Here is a 20595-nt window from a genome sequence, read left to right as displayed (position 1 = left end):
CGCGTCTTATGCAGAGGTCTTTAGGCAAAGAAAATTATGTGAAAATGTGTACGTCTTGTGTTTTTGTAAAACGAGCACGTGAGTAACTGTGCTCTGCGAAAGGAGGTTGTGCTTCGCAGACCTGAAAGGGGCTTCCTTTTCCCTTTGCCTGGCGGAGTGAAGAGAGGGTTGTCGTCGTCCTTGTTGTTTGAAATTAATGCGCAACACCGTTAAAGTTTCGAGCCCTGTGCGAAGTACGAGACAAATAGTTACTAAGGAAACAAGAAGCTGACAGTGCCGCGCCACTACTGTTCCCATGCCGCGAATTTTTCATGTTCACCGCATCGCTAAAAGTTGGTCGAACCAAGTGAGTACAAAACTTTTATAACTGGCTACCCCGAGTACGTGGGAGTTTCATCGCATTCTATTCCCTTTGGATTGAGTCACGGCCAAGAACAATTGATCCATAGCAATACTTTCTGTCGGGTGGTATACATTTATCACGGATGCCTTTATAATTTTGCTGTTTCAACTGAAAATAAATAACGAAAATAGTTTGTAGAGGCGTTATGGGAAAAGTTTGCTACGTTCAAGAAGGCCGCTTGTAGATCGTTATAGTAAGATAACTGACGCTCTTAGAGTGCGTTATTCGCAAATTGCCAACTGGACAACGTCTTTGCGTTCACGCCATTAATCAAGTGTATTATCGAAAGCACCGGCTCGGAGCAATTTCGCTACCCGCGAAGTGGTAACAACATGTCATTTTTTTTGAAATAAAAAAAAGAGAGGTGATGGAGCACGATAAGTTTTATGATTTCGGTGCAGACAGGTTAGCTACGAGCAAAGCAGAAACTTAAAGCTGAAATTATGAAAGCTCATGACTCGTTAACATTTGGGTACATTTTTTCTAACTTTTGTTTCTAGCGTTTTTCAAGGTCCTCGATGCCCTAATTGTGAGGTTCTTGGTTTCCACTCGCGTGTCACATAATAATCACACTCCAAAAATAATTCGTTTTTTAACTTTTCTTTCTAGTGTTTTTCAAGGTCCTCGATGCCCTAATTGTGAGGTTCTTGGTTTTCACTCGCGTGTCATATAATAAATAATCTGTCTTTCATAACCTGCCCCACGAGAAATCATGAAATCTGTAATAGAAAAAGCAAAACGATAAAGTAAAATCTGGTTACATAATATCATTGTTCAAGCTTTGGGAAATGACTTGGAAGGGCTGGCAGAAACTGCTTCACCTGTTCGTTGAAGTCTTCTCTAAAAAGAGAAGTCATTATTTGCCTCAATCAGATTCCTTTCTTGTCGCTCGATTAAGAAGACGGGAGCTCTATAGTTTCTAAACGCTAACTGGCAGAAGACATTTGAGCGACAAAAAAGAAACTAACTTATCAAGCGATTTATAAAAATGCTAACGTTTATAGAAATATAAAAATAGTGAAGTCATTACATGGTTATCAACATTCCACAGAACCCGAAACAAAGAGAAAAAATCTGAGACTGCCGGTGTAGGTAAAGTTAAGAGCACGCATTGAGGAGGACTGCACAATAAAGAACACGAGAAAGCCATTACAGTATATAGCTTGAAGCGCAACAACTAAAGATACGTCACGTCAATATTGATAGGTTACTGTTAGGAGGCATAAAGTGCGTGGAGTTTTTAATTGGGGAGATAAATACGTTCTCCCCACTTAACCGTGGCTGACACTGTTCAAAAGCCCGTGATCGCGTACGCTACCGAGCGCACGTCGACCACAGTGGGCCTTGTTCGGAGGGAATGAAGGAACACGCATTGACTGACACAAACAGGAATTTATTGCTACGACAACAATAACGCCAGTTAGCAACAAAATACGCCGAGGAATCGAGGTCGTCCAACTGACCAGCAAGGTTACGAGCGAATGTTCGCCCACGCTAAGCCAAGAGGTATTCCGAGGCCGGACGGGACGAAATATGGGAGCATGTCTCCCCGCCACTTCCTCGCCCCGCTGGCGAAGAGCGGAGCCGCGTGCGAAACGTCCGCTCGCGCCGACGATCCCAGCTGAAGAGGATGCTGTGGGCTGTCCCCCGCGCGCGCGCAGTCTTTCGCGCTGCGACGCCAGCGCTTTCTCTTGTTAGTCAAGTTAACCAGAGAGAGTCACGTGACGCGCCCCGCATCGAGGCGAAGCTGTTGCTACAGGGTGCATCGCGGGAAAGCCAAGAAAGGGGACATCAGGGCAGGTCCCCACAAGTGCCATAACGCAGATACATCCCAATAAGTGCGTTAAACGTAATTATAAAAAGTATGCGCTGGCGGTTTAAAATGTTGCGAGGACAAACAATTATCTACCACAGCTAAGGTGTCTATATACTTGATTAGAAGAGCAATTTCCTGCGATCGATGGCCCCTTCATTGATGAACCAATCCATCCAGTCTCATGACCATGCGCTTTTTGCCCGCCTTAATTTTCTTCGCACTGTATTTTTATCTCGCTTTCCGTCATTTCCGTACTTCAGGCGTCCAGCTTTTCACTTCTCCTTGGCTAAAACGCATGGTGACACTACAAAACAAACTTTGAGCGCCATGCGTAGGTACTCAGTAAGGAAAATTTTAGCGGTTTACAATATGAATTTCCCACTTAACAAAGCAGCAATCCTGAATTGAAGGGCTCCTTTAGCAACGAGCATAGCGCATACCAAGCAAAGTGGGCTTCCGTAGGCATCCTCTAAAATCCCACGCAAACAGGTTTCGATCCTTCTTTTTTTATTATTTAGTGAGCCCATCAAAGCCCGGATTCAAGCCTGCAGCCTCTTCATCAGAACAAGAAAACAGCACGGAAACCGGACGACAGCTGAAGACTGACAGAGCCCCGTATTCAGCGCTTAATCCGTCTCCAGCTACAGATTTGTCCCCGCGTCGCTTCCTTGCTTGGTTCTGTCGAATGAATCCGCTATAGGTCAAGCAAGCAGGCAGCTGAAGCTTTTCGCGGCAGCATCGTCTCAGCTGCTGCGCCAAGTGAGCAAGTCTCCGTTAGAGTGAAGACAGCAACCACTGAAACCTACAACTGTGTTGACGTATTTCAAAGTACGTTCCTGCTTGCAAATAAGCACAGCACATGCTTTTTGTTGTTGTGGCTAGGTAATCAGGGATATTCGAGATTGTCTGTACACCATTGATAATCATATTCTACGAGATAAGGCAAAGCCTCTATCATTATTCAAAACCTACATGAGCGCACCTAGCTACACTGCCGCTCGAATGAATGTGTGTTTGGTCGCCTTCTCATTTCAAAAACCGCTGAAAATTTTCCATCCTGAACCTCAAGCACGGATTTGTGCATTTGCGGAGCCGCCATTCGTGCGCCCTGTTTTCTGTCCCCTTGTGCTCGTCGGAAAAGGGAATCTTTCCAGCCTCCAGGGTAGGAACTGCTGGGGGAAAACATGGCCGAACAACCTCTGTTACTATGAGCGGAGATCACATGACAGCGCGCCTCGTGTCGCTCACACGATGTTCTGCTTTCACATAACGCTGCCTGGGACACCGACCTGACAGTACGCAGCCTTCAAGACCTTGGGTTGCATGAAAAAAAAACTTTGATTCTACGAAAGCCCCGCCGCGGTGGCTCAGTGGTTAGGGCGCTCGACTACTGATCCGGAGTTCCCGGGTTCGAACCCGACCGCGGCGGCTGCGTTTTTATGGAGGAAAAACGCTAAGGCGCCCGTGTGCTGTGCGGTGTCAGTGCACGTTAAAGATCCCCAGGTGGTCGAAATTATGCCGGAGTCCTCCACTACGGCACCTATTCTTCCTTTCTTCTTTCACTCCCTCCTTTATCCCTTCCCTTACGGCGCGGTTCAGGTGTCCAAAGATATATGAGACAGATACTGCGCCATTTCCTTTCCCCAAAAAACCAATTATTATTATTCCACGAAAGCACTGGGTCAACGGCCGGTGTTTATAACATCCCCGGAATGGTAGCAGAGTCATGATAGCCAAAAGTAAGGGGGCTGGCGAACAACAAACCACATTTACGCAAGCGAAATAACAGAAATACGTTTTACCACGGCTGAGGAAAAAAGCGAAGAATAATGCTGTCTTCAGCGGCGCGCTCGTCCTTGCATAACAGCGATCAGACTTATCGGAAGTGCTTATCGCGAAGCTCATATTAAGGAAAAGTCGAGCTGTGAAAGCTGAGTGCGCTATACGGCACCAGTTCTGCGTTTCACAATCTGTACTATACGAAGGCTAGAGCAATGTGTCGTACATCGCGCTTTAGGCCAGGGCATAGTGCCACATACCACGTTTCAGGCTGCCGCATTAAGCGGCAGAGTGCTTTTTTTTCTCCAGGCATCGAGAAGGTTCACTGGAAGATTATCAGGCGTCCACGTCTTTCAGCAACGTTGCCACTGTTAGAATGTTTCGCAAGCCGTTTTGTGCGCTCTTCGCGGCCTAGGTGTAAAACATGCCGTCCCCACTGACGTGATTACTATTGCGTTCGGGAATTTTGTTTTCGAACTACTGCTTGCGTTCTTTGGACAGCATGTTGACTCTGCGTACCGTCGCTTTGTTTGGCGATACCCTCTGAGAAACACAAGCGACTGCCGAGATCATTTCGCTTTGCGTGTCCACTCACATACGCCTGTGACGTCTGCTGTCGAGTTAGTGCAACCTTTCTTTCTCTTTCGACTCTCTTGCTCAACCACAAGAGACCGCCGGAGCTTCCCAGAATTCACCTATCACATCTACAAACAGTGCGCTTGAGTTGGTAAATATGTTCACACCCTAGACGACAACATTACTGTCGCTTCATCTCAATGCGCGCTTCTGGAGCCCACAAGCAACCAAGCTGCGCGCCACACCAAAGTTATTGAGCATCGCCCTATCAGCGACCGTCGCTGGCACTCACTGTAGTCGAGAGAGAGCCGGTGTCGACCGATATAGCGCATGTCAGATATGTCATGCATCGCCGCGCTGGGTCATACCAGCGCCTTCAAATCCGCTCGTGCTGGACAGCTGCATGTCCGCCCCGTCCTCGAAGCCGGCCTGTGCCGACCGCTGGCGATAACCAACGCCGCGCCTTCTCCAAGCACGCGCGGGTACGGTGCACCCCTCCCCTCCTCGAGATGCCGAGAATCGGCCAGGTCTCCGTTCTATATCGCGCGAGCGGCGCCCTCGCCACTCCAGTGGCCCCGTACGGCGCCGTGACGCAAACACCTGTGGAGCAGCTTCCGGCCTCCGCGCGAAAGCCACCGCTCCAAATTGGATTTCTAGTCCCACCGGGCAAAGGAAGATTGGAAATGGGTCGGCAAGGAAGGGGGTCTAGGCAGCCGAGGACCTCCGGGCGACGCGCGGTGCGCCGAATGTTCCCAGCTCGTGAGTGTGTGCGTTCATACCGAAGGGCGCGCCCACACCACGCTAACACCTCATCGCCTCGCACCTATCGCCGCTAACAAAACGAACAAAGATAGCGAAAAGAGGGTTGCTGTGGAAATCATCATCAGAACGAGCGCGAGACCGGTTTCTCGCATGCGGCGTCGCTTTCGGCCAACGATTAATCTATACAAACACCGGGCCGGGGCCGTATTGGATTATGGCGGTGACGGCGGCGGTTCAGGACAGGCGCGCGCCAGCGCGAACAGGCCGTTCGTACGTTCCTCGTCGTGTTTTGTCGCGCGCAGTTTTGCGCGGCAAGTTGGCGCCGCTGCTAATAATTGCTTCCAGTGCGGAGAATGAACGTGTTTGCGCGCGAGTGTGGCACGAGAGAGAGAGAGAGACCGGAGAAGAGGAGGAGAAAAGGCAGCCCACTTGCTTTCTTCGGGAAAAGGAGGCCCGCTGAGCGCGGGCGCCGCGCACGACACGCACACGCAAGGCGAAATGAGTGGTGTTCCAAGAGGGTGTGCTACAACGCGCCATGCCGCGCTGATTACCTTAGCCAGCGCGCGTGAAGGTGATCCCGCCAAGAAGCACCGCTCGGCGCGAGCGTGTTTTTTCTTCCCGTTGACTGAGGGAAGCTAAAGGGAAACCGGGACGCAGTGGTAGGGAACGCTCTCGTTCGCCAGAATAAACGATTTCTGTTGCGAGACGCTTATGCTTGTCGTAGGTGTCCTTGCAGTATATAACTTTGCAACGCCTCGGTGGTTAGAGATAAAGCAAATTAAAGCATCAGGTAATAAATGTGAATTAGCAAACTGGAAATAAGAAATGTCATGCAAATGTGGCATTTGACGTTAAATAGGCAGGACTAAAAAAAGGAGCCCGGACAGCCCTGCCCATGACGTCGAATGATGTTTGCGGACAAAGGTGCATCAAGATGTACGGATGGAGCACGCCATATGGCGCGCATAGTGTGTGACCAAAAGTTCACACAGGCTTTGTGGCCAGGTAGTCATATAGAAAATTGTTATGTATTTTTTATTTTTTTATATTTTGAGCCTATTCTTATTAATTAGGTGTCAACACATTAGTAATATGGAAAAGACATGAAAGCATGCAGTTGTAATTTATATGCAAACCACAGTAGTGAGTGCTGCGAAGGCAACATATCATGCTTATGCAATTTATATTCTTCCCTTAGACATTGATTAACAAGGTCTTGATTTGTTTCTTTCCTTGCTTTCTCTATCTTGTACGCTTCGGAACACCATAAAGGCAATTATAAAGGCATACTTTGAAGGCGTACGGTTGGCTTATCCGTGTCTAAGGAAAAGGCCAAAAGAAACACTTATTCGTCTTGTTCGTCTTGCCAGATAATCGGATACGACTGGCTCATATGGACTACGGGTGTATGGTTACAAAGCCTATAGAGCTTCGGATTCCTTCTTATCATCCAGAAACATGCGACAAAACGGTGCCTTTCATTTTTTTTTCCTCCGTCACTCGGGCAGCTTAGGAACAGTCGCAGAAATGGAACGCATGCCTTGCTAGAGCAATCGAGCGGCCACTTACTAGAGACAGAGAATGCAACGCTACCGCAAAAAAAGCGCCTGCGAGGTCAAAGCAACCAGAATTTAACAATTCCTTGCCGATTTCAATCTCGACACTGCCGAGTAGAAGTTTCTCTCAGCAATAAACGTTCTTATGAAGCTTCTTGTAGTGCATGCCACCTATATATATATCGCAATTCGATATATTTTTCCTTGACTTTTCCAAAGCGTTCGACCGAGTGTCGCACCAAAAATTGATGTATAAACTCAAGCATTTAATTGGTGATGGTCTCGTCGCAAAATGGATCAGCAGTTTTTTGTCTGAACGTTGTCAATTTGTCCAATTTGACGGACATACCTCCGACATTATTCCCGTGGTATCTGGTGTCTCCCAAGGATCTGTACTGGCGCATCTTTTATTTTTGCTATTTATAAATGATATAACTAACCAAAATGAAGTACAAATGAGACTTTTTGCAGACGATTGCGTTCTTTATCATGAAATTAAACATCAGTCTGACCAGATCAAACTAAATAGCGCTTTGAATAAAGTTTTTCAGTGGCGTCATGATTGGAGTATGGTCATTAACAAAGACAAGACTTTCTATGTCCGTCACAAAGAAAAAAAATCTGATTAAGTTCACTTATTGTTCTGATAACACTGCGCTACGAACTGTTACGGAATATCGATATCTGGGCATCCTTATCTCATCCGACCTGAACTGGACAACGCACGTTCAGTATGTAGCAAATAAGGCAATGAACAAGCTGTTTTTCCTCAAACGTGCCTTGAAAAACTCGCCTCCCGAGATAAAGCTTCTTGCATACACTACACTTATACGCCCGGTATTAGAATATGCTAACATTACATGGTTCCCGTATACAGGCACTAGCGTAGCCGCACTGGAAAGTGTCCAGCGAAAAGCTGCGCGATTTATCTATAACCAGTACAGGCGCACAGATTCACCTACTGAACTTTTGCATCGCACAGGACTTCAGCCTTTATCTATCCGATCGAAACTGCACCGGTTGAAATTCCTGTACTTGCTTCTGCACAATTCATTTAAGCTTAACTCTGAATACTTCGTCAATATAAGCCACTCCAAAATCACCCGCCGCGAACATCCTCTTACACTTGAAGAATTTTTTTGTTGCACAAACACATTCTATTTTTCCTTTTTTCCGCGAGCAGTGCGCGAATGGAATGCCCTTGACGCTTCAATTGTAATGCAGCCGACAGTCCTCAAATTTTTGGAGCTTGCCGAGCTGAGTATGCTGCCACAAAACTGACTAAATATTCTTAAAATGTTCGTGATATATACTGTGTTCTGTATAACTGATTGCCCCGAATTTGTTTGTTCTTGTCTTGATTTAAGTAGACCCATCCTTATTATTGTACAACTGCTTCCTGTTCTATAATTGTTTTTATCTGGAAGATGGGCATTTTTTGACATCCGCCCACCCCTGTAAAAACCCTGGTTGGGGTTGACAATATGTTGTAAATAAAAAAATAAATAAAAAATAAAAAATCTCTGCCGACATCGCCAACACCTGCGTTGAACCATGCCCTGCACAGTGCCACGGACGTCCAGGAGTAACGCTTGCCCGCCCACAGTCTTGGCGGTCGGCTCTCGGCTCTTCCTGCATCGTGTTCATAAGTTACACGTACTTATTACTGTGTTAAGACAAGCAGATGATCATCCAATGAATTCGCAGTAATACACTCTCCTCAGCAAGAAAAAAAAAACTCACAGGACGGTTACGACTGTGTAACGCGAGATTCAGCGATAGCTGTTTAGGCGTCTGGTTTTGGGGGTATATTCCTGGCACACTGGTGTAGTAGTCACGTGATGCACCCCTGCAATGGCAGGCGGCTGTTACAAACAGGACCACCCGTAGGCTTATGCGACACAGGTGACAGGAATGTCACGTGACCGTGACATTAACGCACCCACCGGTTACGGCGACCAGAAAGTCAGGGACGGGCGTCTAACAGCTATCGCTGTAAAAACACTGCTGCCTGTCCATGCGCGTCGGCGGGATGGATGAAGTTTTACTCCACTCTGTATAGCTCCCAACAACGTGAAGAACAACTTCTGATTTCTTCATAATCAACCTTGACTCCCACTGCAAGAGTGAAAGGAAATACTTCTTTTGCTAAATGGTTTGCCGATTTGTAAAGTTCCCCATAAGTTTTTTTTTTCTTTCAGGTTTCATACAGAAGTAAAAATAAACCTGGTTCCTAATTTTAAGCGAAGTTTCCGCTTTCATATTGCCACTACTTGTACACTAGTTGCCGTCGCCTACGTAGGGCTTTTTGTTGGTAGCCCGCTGGCACGATCGCTTCGCTATACGCAAAAAGAAAAACCACTCTACACGTGCGAGAAGCTGAGACGCATTTCTTCACATGAACACTAAAATTATCTTTCAAACGAAAAGGCGATCGAAAATTCACGGCACAAAAAAAAAGCTAGCTGAAGTGCGTCCATTTATATGCTCAATACATCTCTACCGTTAAGGCTCTTCAACTGGGTTTGCGCTGTATCGTATTTATAGCTTTTTTTTTCACCTCTTGTTTTTCCTCAAATCGAAATGCAGAAACTCCGCCCCCGGCGCCACTTGGCCGACCGGAGCACCATGTGCGTGCTCTGCGCCGTGTCCAGCGATCACGTCGCGTCCGACGTCGAGGCACGGCCGTGCTCGAGCATCGCAACGCGCACCGGCTCGTTAGTGCGACCAGCTGTGTGAAGCACTCGACGAGGACACTCTTAAGAGGGCGGATATCCTCCCTGGGGTACGCATGCCGCTTGCAGCCAGCGCAGAACTACATGGGAACATTCAGACGCTTTCAACAGTGATCTGGGCTGCGCCCTCGTATTGAAAAAAAACAACAGAGAGAAAAAGAAAATTTGACAACGCGAGCGCGAAGCATGACGCTCCCGTGCTTTTGGTTCACCCTGAAGCGAGTCACTGACTGGTTAAAGATAAAAAGAACGTTTACTCGCATCAAAAATAAATAAGAAGAAAACATATCTGGCAAGAAATCATAAAAAAGGAGATCTCAGTCGGAATGCGATTTTTGTCTTGCCGTATGTTGTGCAAGTTACTGCTTTTGTTATTTTTGTGTACAGTGAACACAAACCTGAGCCAAAGAAAAGAAAAGGCCACCACCGTCTGGAAGACGAAGTCACGAGCGTTAGCTGAGCGATCGACGCCTAGCAAAATCTATCGGAGAAATTACGATGCACGTCTACCCGTTGTCGAGTTACACCCCCTCAAGATACGTCCCAAACAGAATTTGCTACGCTTGGGGGGGGGGGGGGGGGGGGGGGGGGGGGGAAGGGGTCAAGGTGGGCTTAGAATTCGGCTTGCGGTGCGATATGGTAGCGCTTCTATTAGTAATTGCATGTATAGAATGTTTACCTATTATTTAATTGTGGTTTTATTTCTATACCACAACCCATAGGGTTTACTTTACCTGCCAAATTCGGTACACAACTGTCCCCGGTTGAGTGCTCCTTGTTGTCGGAGTATATATAGCGGAACGAATGTGGGCATATGTCAGGGTTGGCAGTTCCGCTTAATATAAGCGAATGTGGGCTTCTTCTTTCACCGAGTCGCTTGTCGCGTTTTTTTTTTTTAGTTACTCACACTTTCGTGGAAATATTGTTATTTTAATGCCCGTCACGCGCGTTTGTCGTTAAATATACGCGATAGTAGCAGGAGCCACAAAGTACGAAACGGTCCCTATACATTCATCAATGTTTCGACGCCTTGCCAGCACTCGTGGTCGTATATGTCGTAGTGTGTTGCCGGTGTTCTTTGTTCGATATGGCTTCGAAGTGGTCGAAATATGGCAAACAACATTGTAAAGAGTGGGAAAAGAAAACGCAGCTTAACCACTGGTTACGCCCAGTCATCGGAGACAATAAAAAAGCAGCATGCAAGTATCGCAAGTATGAAATCCGCGCTCATCATGCCGACCATTGTTCAGCACGTGGCAACAGAAAAACACGCGAAGAACTCCCGGCCACTTTCCAGTGCACGTTTGACAACCATGGGCTTTACTAAATCATCGCCTCCAAAGACAACACCAGAATTGGAGCTCAAGCTGGCATGTTACTCAGCGTGTCATGCCACTATCAACTCTGTGGATCATCTCGGCGAGGTGTTACAGTCGTCCACGGCGTGCGAGGTAAAGCTGCACATAACAAAATATGCAGCACTAATAACAAACGTTCTTGCCCGTTTCCTGCTTGAGGACCTAGTGAACGGTATAGGCGCCTCGCAGTACTCATTATTGATTGACGAAAGCACTGATGTAGCAAATGAAAAGCAGGTCGCTGTCGTGGTTCGCTATTTCAGCACCTCACTAAAAAGAGTGGTGTCCACGTTCGTGGAACTGTTCACGCTCGAGGGTTCAAGTGCCCAACAGATTGCATAAGGCCTCCTAGACTTCTTGAACACTGTTGGTCTGGATCTCGTAAGGTGTATCGGAATTGGAACCGACGGCTGCAGTATTATGATTGGGAGGAACAATTCTGTGTACACACACTAGCGTCGAAAAAACGAGAACCTCATGCTAGTCAAGTGCGTGTGTCACTCGATTGAACTATGTGCAAGCAAGGCAGTAGAAGTGCTGGTTGGCCGTTCGTACAGTTGGTTTTCGCACAGTTCACTGCTGCTTCAGGAGTATGGCAAAATTTACAGACTGATGAACAGCAAAGAACCATTAAAGTTGACTCAGCAGTCAGGAACGCGGTGGCTGTCCATCTCCGACTGCCGTAAACGTATACTGGAACAATGGGAGGAATTCAAGCTTCACTTCACCATCTGCAAGGAAAAGTACCGTTGCTACGACGCTGAGATTCTGTCCGAAATGTATCGGGATCCTGTCAACAAAATGTACCTAGTGTTCCTGAACCCATTGCTGCAAGAATTTTCAAGAATCAATATGCTGTTTCAACTTGAAACTGGAAATCTACTGAAACTGGTTGATTGCCTTCAGAACCTTTTCCGGTCATTGATTCTCAGAGTGCTCAACCCGTTGTACATCCCAGCTGCAGGGGAAAGACTTTTGGAAGTCAACCTGGAGGACAGTGCGACCCACCTTCCACTTTCTGCTGTGGACTTTGGAGTGCTATTCAACATCGAGGTGGCAGCTGCCAAAATTAACGCTGAGCAAGAAAGAGACGTTAAATTGAGATGCCGGGATTTTATTGTTGAGGCTGCAAAGCAAGTTCAGGCTTCCTGCCGATATTCAGCATTGGAATTCCATGAAATCATTCTCGCCCGAGAACGTACTGAGCCAGGCAAAATTGCCCCTTCAGGATGTGCCTCTCCTCAAACTCTTCAAGGGAGATGTAGGACTCCTGGACACTCAGTATAGACGGCTGTGCCTCCTTCCTTGGAAAAATGTAAGCAACAACGACGGCGCTTCTTTCTGAGTAGAAGTGCTAGATTTCAAGGGTGTAAGCAGTGAATTTTTTTTCAGGGAAATAGCAGAGTTCGCTGTGTCGTTGTTGGCCATGCCCCTTAGCAGCGCCGATGTCGAGCGCGTGTTCTCGCACATGAACCTGGTGAAGTCGCGCCACCGAAACAGAATGAAGAATCCTATGTTGAGCGGCATCCTGCACGTACGTTATGGCCTGAAGTTTCGAGGTGTTTGCTGCCGGCACATTATACCATTAAATATGTTACATCTATTCAACTCGAAAAAAATGTATGGTTCCGAAGTGGACGCGGAGGATTTTTCCTGGTGAGTCGAACATATCCGACGATAACTGTGTGTAGTTGAGCCGTGAAGTCAAACATACGTTGACCGAGTCAACAAGTAACTTCATTCATGTATACTGGTAAACGCGCAATGAACAGGGTGCAGACTATCATGAGTGTTTTCGCTCATTCTTGTGGATATCGTCGCTGTTCAAAATAAAGTGATTTGTTCACCTTCCCTTCGTATTTCTGCGATTTTTTGATACTATAATTAAACAATTTCAAGAATGAGAAAGTTGTTATCGTCCGCCTCTTCTGGGCTTTTTAGCAAAAGTCGCGACGCTTTTTTGGGGGCTTGTTTTGGGGTGGTTATTTGCTTATTTGCTAAGTGGCATCTGGCAACTCTGGCATATGTATGTATGTATGTATGTATGTATGTATGTATGTATGTATGTATGTATGTATGTATGTATGTATGTATGTATGTATGTATGTATGTATGTATGTATGTATGTATGTATGTATGTATGTATGTATGTATGTGATTTAATGCGTTCTGATTTAATATATGCTACGGGTCCTATTGGGACCCAAGATATTAAACTTATTTTTGGAATGCGGCGAAGTGCTTGAAGCACTCCGGCACGGGTTGGCCCGGTATTGCACTGCCTCCGGGATCGGCACGGGTTATAATACCACTCGCTACCTCGTGCTGAAAGTAGTAGAGTTGAAAGATATGAGTGCAAAGGTAGAAAGAAAAGAAAAGATAGAAAGAAAAGATTGTGGTTTAGCTTGAGCCAGAGGGCAGGCCTGTGCTCTTTCCTTTTCTTTCTTCCTGTCAGCAACAGTAGCAGCGAATGTATGCATACACAGTGGTCCCGTAACGGGACAGACCGCCTGTCTTCGTTGCAGCAACGCACCAGTCTGTAGCGTAGCGGACCCGTGGACCCCGCCCCCAGCAGGAGGCGCCGCCCCCTGCAGGATCATCGCGCCGGCGCCGGGCTTCCGGCCGGCTGCCCGGGAATCCCTACCGACCACGGAGCCTGGTGAAGGTGCGACCCGCGGCCCCCACCCCCTCCCAGCGTCCTACGCGCCGATCCAGGCCCGGCCCGGCACCAGCATGGCATGGCATCCAACGGTCCACCCGGAGGACCGAAGTTCCGCGTGCCTCCCCCGAAGGCGCACTGTTTGAACTTCTTTGAGAAGGGAAGCCTCTGCTGACGGCATCGAGGCTGTCGTCGGCCCCTCCAGCAGCAGGGCGGCTTCAGGTTTTGTATCGCCGTATCCTCGGCTGCGGCGGCACAGAAGCTGTTAGCGGAGGGCGCCTTCGTGGTAAATGGCGCCTCCGTTTTGGTCACCTGCGTCGGTGCTGCGGCCGTCACCATCACCGTGTTTCGGCTGCCCCTCGACGTGGGTGACGTTTCGTTGGCCTCGGTACTGAGCCCTTACGGCAAGGGATAGGAGGGCACAACCAATTTTATTGGCCGCCATTTTGGATTCGAGAAACCGAAACTATGCCGACATTTCGTCCCCTGAAGTCATACTCGCATAGTTCCACCACTCTATTCGACCGTGACGTCATCATTGGCACATGACAGTGGTTGTTTCTACAATGGTATTGTAGATGGCGCTACAAGTCTCAATGCTAGATGTGCTATTTCCTAGTTGCTCCCACAGATAGCGCTGTGATCTCAGGGTGGTAGCAGACCCCACGAAATCTATAAACGTGATGAGTAGTTGCTGCCACAGATAGCGCTGTGATCTCAGGGTGGTAGCAGACCCACGAAATCTCGAAACGTGATAAGAGCTAACGCTCTTAAATATTGGCAGTGGCTTAGCTCAGCTATGTCAGGATATACGTAGCGAGAGCTGCAGTTTCCCCCTGGTCTAATCGCGTGGTCAGTTATACAACGAGCCTTTACATCCTCCTCTTCAGTTGTTGTTGACGATGATGTTGTTGCCATTGCTTCATCTTGATTTTCTTGCAAAGGAACCATGTGAGCTTCTATGCGCCGCTTCTTACGCTCCGCCTCTTGGCGTCTCCGCTTGGCAAAACGTTCTTCTCTCTGCTCAGGCGTCTCCACCGCTCGTTTAGCCTTCTGATGTTAATTCCTCTGCAGAGCAGCCAAGTGCCAGGCGACGACTTCTGGGTCCGGAGAATTGATCTTCTCCTGACGATTCCGCCGCATAGCGGCGGCTGGAGTCTCCTTTTCGTCACCCATACGAAGCGATTGTGATACGCCGAGTCGTATCATCTCAGCTTTTATACGCACAGCCGCACATACGCAGTTTATCCACACAACCCCACACGCAGCCGAGCTCTGACGTCATGCGCCGTGCACCTGCTGCCCTTCTCCGGTTGCTGCGCATGCGCATTCACGCGCGGCGCCGGCGGGCGTGGTTGGGCCGGCGAGGAGGCGGCGGGGGCGCCGCTGAACTCTAACGTCATGCGCCGCGCACCTGCTGCTGCCCTCTGGTTTCGCGAATGCGCACTATCGGACTTCCAGGCTCCCGGCGAAATGCTCGACTGGGTAGCGTAGTGTATCGCTCGCCACAATAAAATTGGAAAATTGGTTGTTGGGGAAATGAAATGGCAGAGTATCTGTCTCGCATATCGGCGGACAGCAGAATCGCGCCGAAAGGGAAGGGAGAAAAAAATAGACTCAGAGAATAAAGAGGTGCTGTAGTGGAGGACTCCGAAATAATTTCGATCACCTGGCGATGTTTAATGTGCACTGACATCGCACAGCACACGGGCGCCTTTGCCTTTGGCCTCCATCGAAACGCGGCCGCCGCGGTCGGGTTCCAACCCAGGTAGTCCGGATCAGTAGACGAGCGCCCTAACCACTGAGCTACGTCAACCTCTCTGCCTTCCCAACCACTCTGCCTTTCCCGTCAATAAACCCTTTCCTTTTTTGTGAGCCTTACGGGTACAGTATTAATGTACAGTTTAATGTATGTAGAGTGAGGTATCAAACTACAGAACAAAAAACAAAAGAAGACATGAAAAAGTTAAGCTCGACAACAATACTAACTATGCACGTTAGCAAACAGTGAAATATCAAACCCTACTAGACAAAACAATGAAAAACTTGCAAGAAATGTGCCCCAAAAGCTACCTTAACAACGCCTTTTTCGCCGACGTGCACGCCTGCGTACCGGTGCATACCAGTAAGGAAGGTACCACGTGCGGTTTCCTTCCTCGGATCCTCCTCACTGACACAATCTGCATAGCTAATGCTACATTTTTTTTTCACAGGTGCTTAGAATCTAAGTGAAAGCAAGGACGATATCATGAAAACACAATTAACGCCGCTCGTGTGCATGGGAGCATCTGTTTCAAGATTGGGCAAGCAACAGAGCAGGACACAAAGGGCTATCGCTGCAACAAAGTTCAAGGGAGCACAAAGTAGCGACAGGATACCGAGCCTGTGCAGCATCCGGTCGTGGTAGACATACGCCGCAAAGCGCCTGTGGTTGCATCACTAAATGCAACTAGTGCCGTTCAGCTGTCAGTGGTCTCGACACACGAGTTGCTGGAGCTTGGAAACACAGTTCGGCCTCCATTTTCTGCCGCGCTGAGCTGGTATCCATTGTGCGGTTTATAGATAATGTCACGTAGAGCAAACGTTTGGAGAAGCTGCGCTACAGCGTCAACCGTGACGCACCAAAACATAGTTCTCTTATCGAATGCCGCAGATTCGCCGCTGGAATGCGAGAACAAAGGGAGCGGAATGTGGAGGGAGCGGAAGGAAGTCAGGCAGGGAGACAGGCGTGCAAATGTTTGCGTAGACAGGCGCAGTCTGGAGACAGAACAACAACGAAGCAAAAGCCAGCCACTCGGCGTGCTTCGCGAACAAAGGGAGAACCAGAAGGAGGGTGAGGGAAATAAAGAAATAGAAAGAGAAACCCGCAGCAACAGAGGCTGACGGTGGCGTCCCATATAAGAAAATGACTCGCACTCCAGAAATCCCCCGCCCCCCTTTGTACCCACGTGCCGAGAAGCACCTCGGAAGCATTTCTGCCTTTTTCTCTCTTTCCCCTCGACTCCCTTTCCCCCTTCCCTTTTCTTTGAAGAGCTTCTCCTCGCAGCGTGCCACGCGCGCTCCAAATTGGGTTCTTTTGCCCGCAATTTTCGTGCCCCGGGCTAATCCCCGTCAACCAGCTATGAGCGGAGGAGCACGACAGCACGATCGAGGAGAAGGGAGAAGATGCCGCGAGAACAGCGGATGGCCACATCTTCAGTTGCAACACCCTGGCGCGAAGCCTCTCCAGCGCTGCTACAGCCGCTCTGCCTCGCCACTCCCGCAACTTGCGCGCGAGTTTCGTGCATCGTGTGCGCAGGCTTTATGCCTCATTCCACCTGCTGCCATCCGCGCTGTCTCCACGCCTCCGACGGCTTCACCGCACGCCTCTCACTCCCTCCTCCGCTGGCCAAGAAGAGCGCCTTAGAAGGCGGATAGGCAGGAAACAACTTCTCCTCCCGGCTGGCAACCAAACCTGGTCGCATGTCCTCCTCCTCCTCGTCCTGTACGGCGCGTGTCGGTGCGACGACGGTGCCAATATCGTTTCGTCGCTTATGCAAAGCAGCCTGCCGACTCCTATAGCCTTCGTCGCTGAAGCCATGCGCGATAAAGAGACATACAACACTCGGCATGTGCGCGTGTGTTTATACGTTTATACATGCGAACGAAGAGCCAGAGAGACGTCATCTCCTCACTTTTCTGAAGATAGCCTCGCAGGACGCGCCGTCCACCTGGGTGGCATATTAACTTACAAGTATGCGAGGAATGAGTCCACTTCTTGCCGCCTGGTTTGCATTGCAGTCCTATCTTTCCTTTCTTTTTTTTTTCTGAGCTTAGATTTATGTTCTTATGCGCACGGTCATCTCACACTCATAGGTTCATTTTTGCTTTCTCTTTCTTTGTGTCTCACTTTCGTCCTTCCCCTTTCCTCGTTTTCTTGCTCAACCTCCTCGACGTCTCTCTAGGCTCGCGACTTATCGTCGTTTGATTCTCTGCCTATCATCCGAAGGAGTGATGGCGCGTCCTTTCTGTACTTTCACTGCTGCTGCAGCCCCAGACAGGCGCTGGCATTCGAACAGGAAAAAGATTCTCCTGATAACCCCCCCCGCCTCTTCTCCGTCCGTTCTCCCGAGGGGCACGCCCGTAGGTTCTCGCGCTGGAAACCAATTATTTTACACGGTCGAGAAAAGGGAGCCGCTAAAGATGCCGCCATTACTCGCGGCGTGCGCTCTCTGGATGATGCGCTGCGGAGGAATTTCGTTGTTCCGGCACAAAGACAGGGCCCGACTGGGGACCCTTCTTTCTGCACACGTGTCTGTCTGGGCGCCCTTTGTTTCATTCTTTCCTTCCTTCCTCCTCCTCCTCCTCCTCCTCCTCCTCCTCCTCCTCCTCCTCCTCCTCCTCCTTTGACTCTGCATGCTTGCTTTCTGGTTTCATTTTTGCTGCTAGTTTGTTCCATATGCGCGTCGCAACTCCTCTCACTGCCTGTACATTCCGGCTTCACTTTAGCTCTTGCAGCTTTTTTTTTCTGTCTGGATTTCTATTCCCTCTAACCCTTTCGCAGTCTCTTAATCGCGCTCGATTTCCTGAACGTTAAATCTCAATCTTTCCTCTTCCTCCGTGAGAACTTCCGAACGCGTCTGTATTTTCTTGAACTCCGTGTAAAATCGCGTTAACGGAAACGCTTAAGTGCAGGTCTTTGCAGATGCAGTTGCCTTAGGCGGCGTTGCGACAGTCAATGTTAGATAGAAATTAGTAGCCGCTGCACGTGCCTGCGTTCCCGGCTTTTCTTCTGCTCCTTCTTTTTGAAGCTTTTTTTTTCGCTGTGGGCCAATTGGGCGGCTTGCTGCCGGCGCACTTTGTTCTGGCCTGTGCTGAGTTTTTATTACAGTAAAAAAACAAAAATTCAACCATAGCCGGAGAGCGGGTGGGCATTATTAGTGCTGGAAATTACCCTTTAAAAAGCCGTTCCTTCTCCCGACGGGAGTCATTGCGCCAAAGAGCGCGGACGTGCGATTTGAAGTCGCGCGCGCCAAAAGCCCGAGGAGCGCAAACTCTGTCCAGCGTAAAATAAACCGCGCTAGAAACGAGACTGAACCCCGAGCAGCGCTATACTGAGAATAAACTCGGACAGAAAATAAAAACTGCGTGTAGCCAAACTACAAGCACTCGCCATTTACGCTTCTCACCCCCCCCCCCCACCCCCCACCCTTTTTTTTTCCTGTATTCTCTCTATACCTTTTTTTTTTCGACGTCACACTTTCTCTTTTCGCAGCCACCATAAAGCAAATCCCCATTGCGCGTTGAAGCGCTGGCAGGGAAAAGGAATGGAGGCAGTGCAACGGGGGTGAAAGTGTGCGTAAATGGGCGTGAATTACGTGCAAACGGCGCATTGCGTGATAGAGTGGGGGAGGAGGAGGGGGGGGGGGCGAAGGAAAGAAGAGAAGTGAGCGGCAGTAACTGCGTGAGCCTCGCTTGCATGTCCCCAGAGCTCGCTTCAAACGACCGATCTGGGGACAATGAGCCCAGGGTCGATTGGTGCCCGCACATGTCGTGTTACACGCGGATGGGCCAGCGAAAAGGAAGAAAGGGAGGAGCTATCGGGCCCGATCGTGACGCGGGGCTATCGGTGCGGGACAGCGGACTGCCTACAGCGTGGTGCGGCTCCGCCGGATACTATCATTGTGGCCGGCGCGCCGTTGGTCGGGGGCTATAGCGGCACCCACTTAGTCACCCATAGCCGCGGCGTGCCCTCTTAGGCCTCTCTAGCATTTACCAGCGAGCAAGGCTGTCGCTTCCAGTTTGTTTACGAGCTGGCCAGCAATGAAGAAACAAATAAATAAATCTCGCTGACGAAAGGTATTTACTCGAGTGGGGCCAGTTAATACATCATGAATGAATGTAAGGCTTAATAATAATAATAATAATAATAATAATTGGTTTTTGGGGAAAGGAAATGGCGCAGTATCTGTCTCATATATCTTTGGACACCTGAACCGCGCCGTAAGGGAAGGGATAAAGGAGGGAGTGAAAGAAGAAAGGAAGAATAGGTGCCGTAGTGGAGGGCTCCGGAATAATTTAGACCACCTGGGGATCTTTAACGTGCACTGACATCGCACAGCACACGGGCGCCTTAGCGTTTTTCCTCCATAAAAACGCAACCGCCGCGGTCGGGTTCGAACCCGGGAACTCCGGATCAGTAGTCGAGCGCCCTAACCACTGAGCCACCGCGGCGGGTAATGTAAGGCTTTGCGTTTCCTTTTTTATGTGTTTCAAAGAATAAACACGTAACGGCTATAATGCGTTAATAAACTATGAGTTGTTACATGTAGTAATCAGGGTTTAATGACGAGAAGCGATCAAACGGCTACGAGCTACGCTGTAGTCGAGGATTGCGTATTAATTTAGACAACCTGGTCTTCTTTAACGCAAGCTGACATCGCACTGCGCACGGACGTCTTCTGAATTTTGCCTCCGTCGAAATGCGGCCGCCGCCGCAAGGATTCGACCGCGCGGCCTCGAGAACAGCAGCCGAATGCCCAAGCCACTGAGCCACCGCGGCGGGTAAGAATGGTTGTGCTTCGCTTTCATTCTTCACAGAGAACACGACCCAAATATGTGAGCCGCCAGGTCCCTCGACGGCTTTTGGCAATCTGTTACGGAGCACAAGGTCGCGGGTGCGACTATCGGCTGCCGCGGTTCAGTCCGATAAAATTGGGATACATCCCGAGTACTGCGATTACTGAACACCCTCAAAAACACCGAGTAATCGGAATTAATTCGATGTTTTTTTCACTATGAGGTCGTTCATAGTCGTCGCAATGTAACTTAAACATTTTTATTTGTGTATACTGTAGACCAAAGCCGGCGCTCCTACCCGAATTGTGTTTTATAACACTTGTTCATAACATTTTTTAGCATCGCATATCACTTTTCTTTTACAAATATACACGAAGCGAACGCAGAATAACA

The 20595-nt window shown here is 48.8% G+C and overlaps 1 pseudogene; it reads left to right on the top strand.

The window, feature by feature from the left end:
• The first annotated feature begins 13117 nt into the window (after positions 1 to 13117).
• LOC144126437 (U2 spliceosomal RNA) lies at positions 13118 to 13289 on the top strand (annotated as a pseudogene).
• Positions 13290 to 20595: the final 7306 nt, after the last annotated feature.

This window comes from Amblyomma americanum, chromosome 3 (assembly GCF_052857255.1).
Source record: "Amblyomma americanum isolate KBUSLIRL-KWMA chromosome 3, ASM5285725v1, whole genome shotgun sequence".
Classification (NCBI taxonomy): Eukaryota; Metazoa; Arthropoda; class Arachnida; order Ixodida; family Ixodidae; genus Amblyomma; species Amblyomma americanum.
Note: the sequence above shows the minus strand (reverse complement) of the source record. Positions and strands in the feature narration are given on the sequence as shown.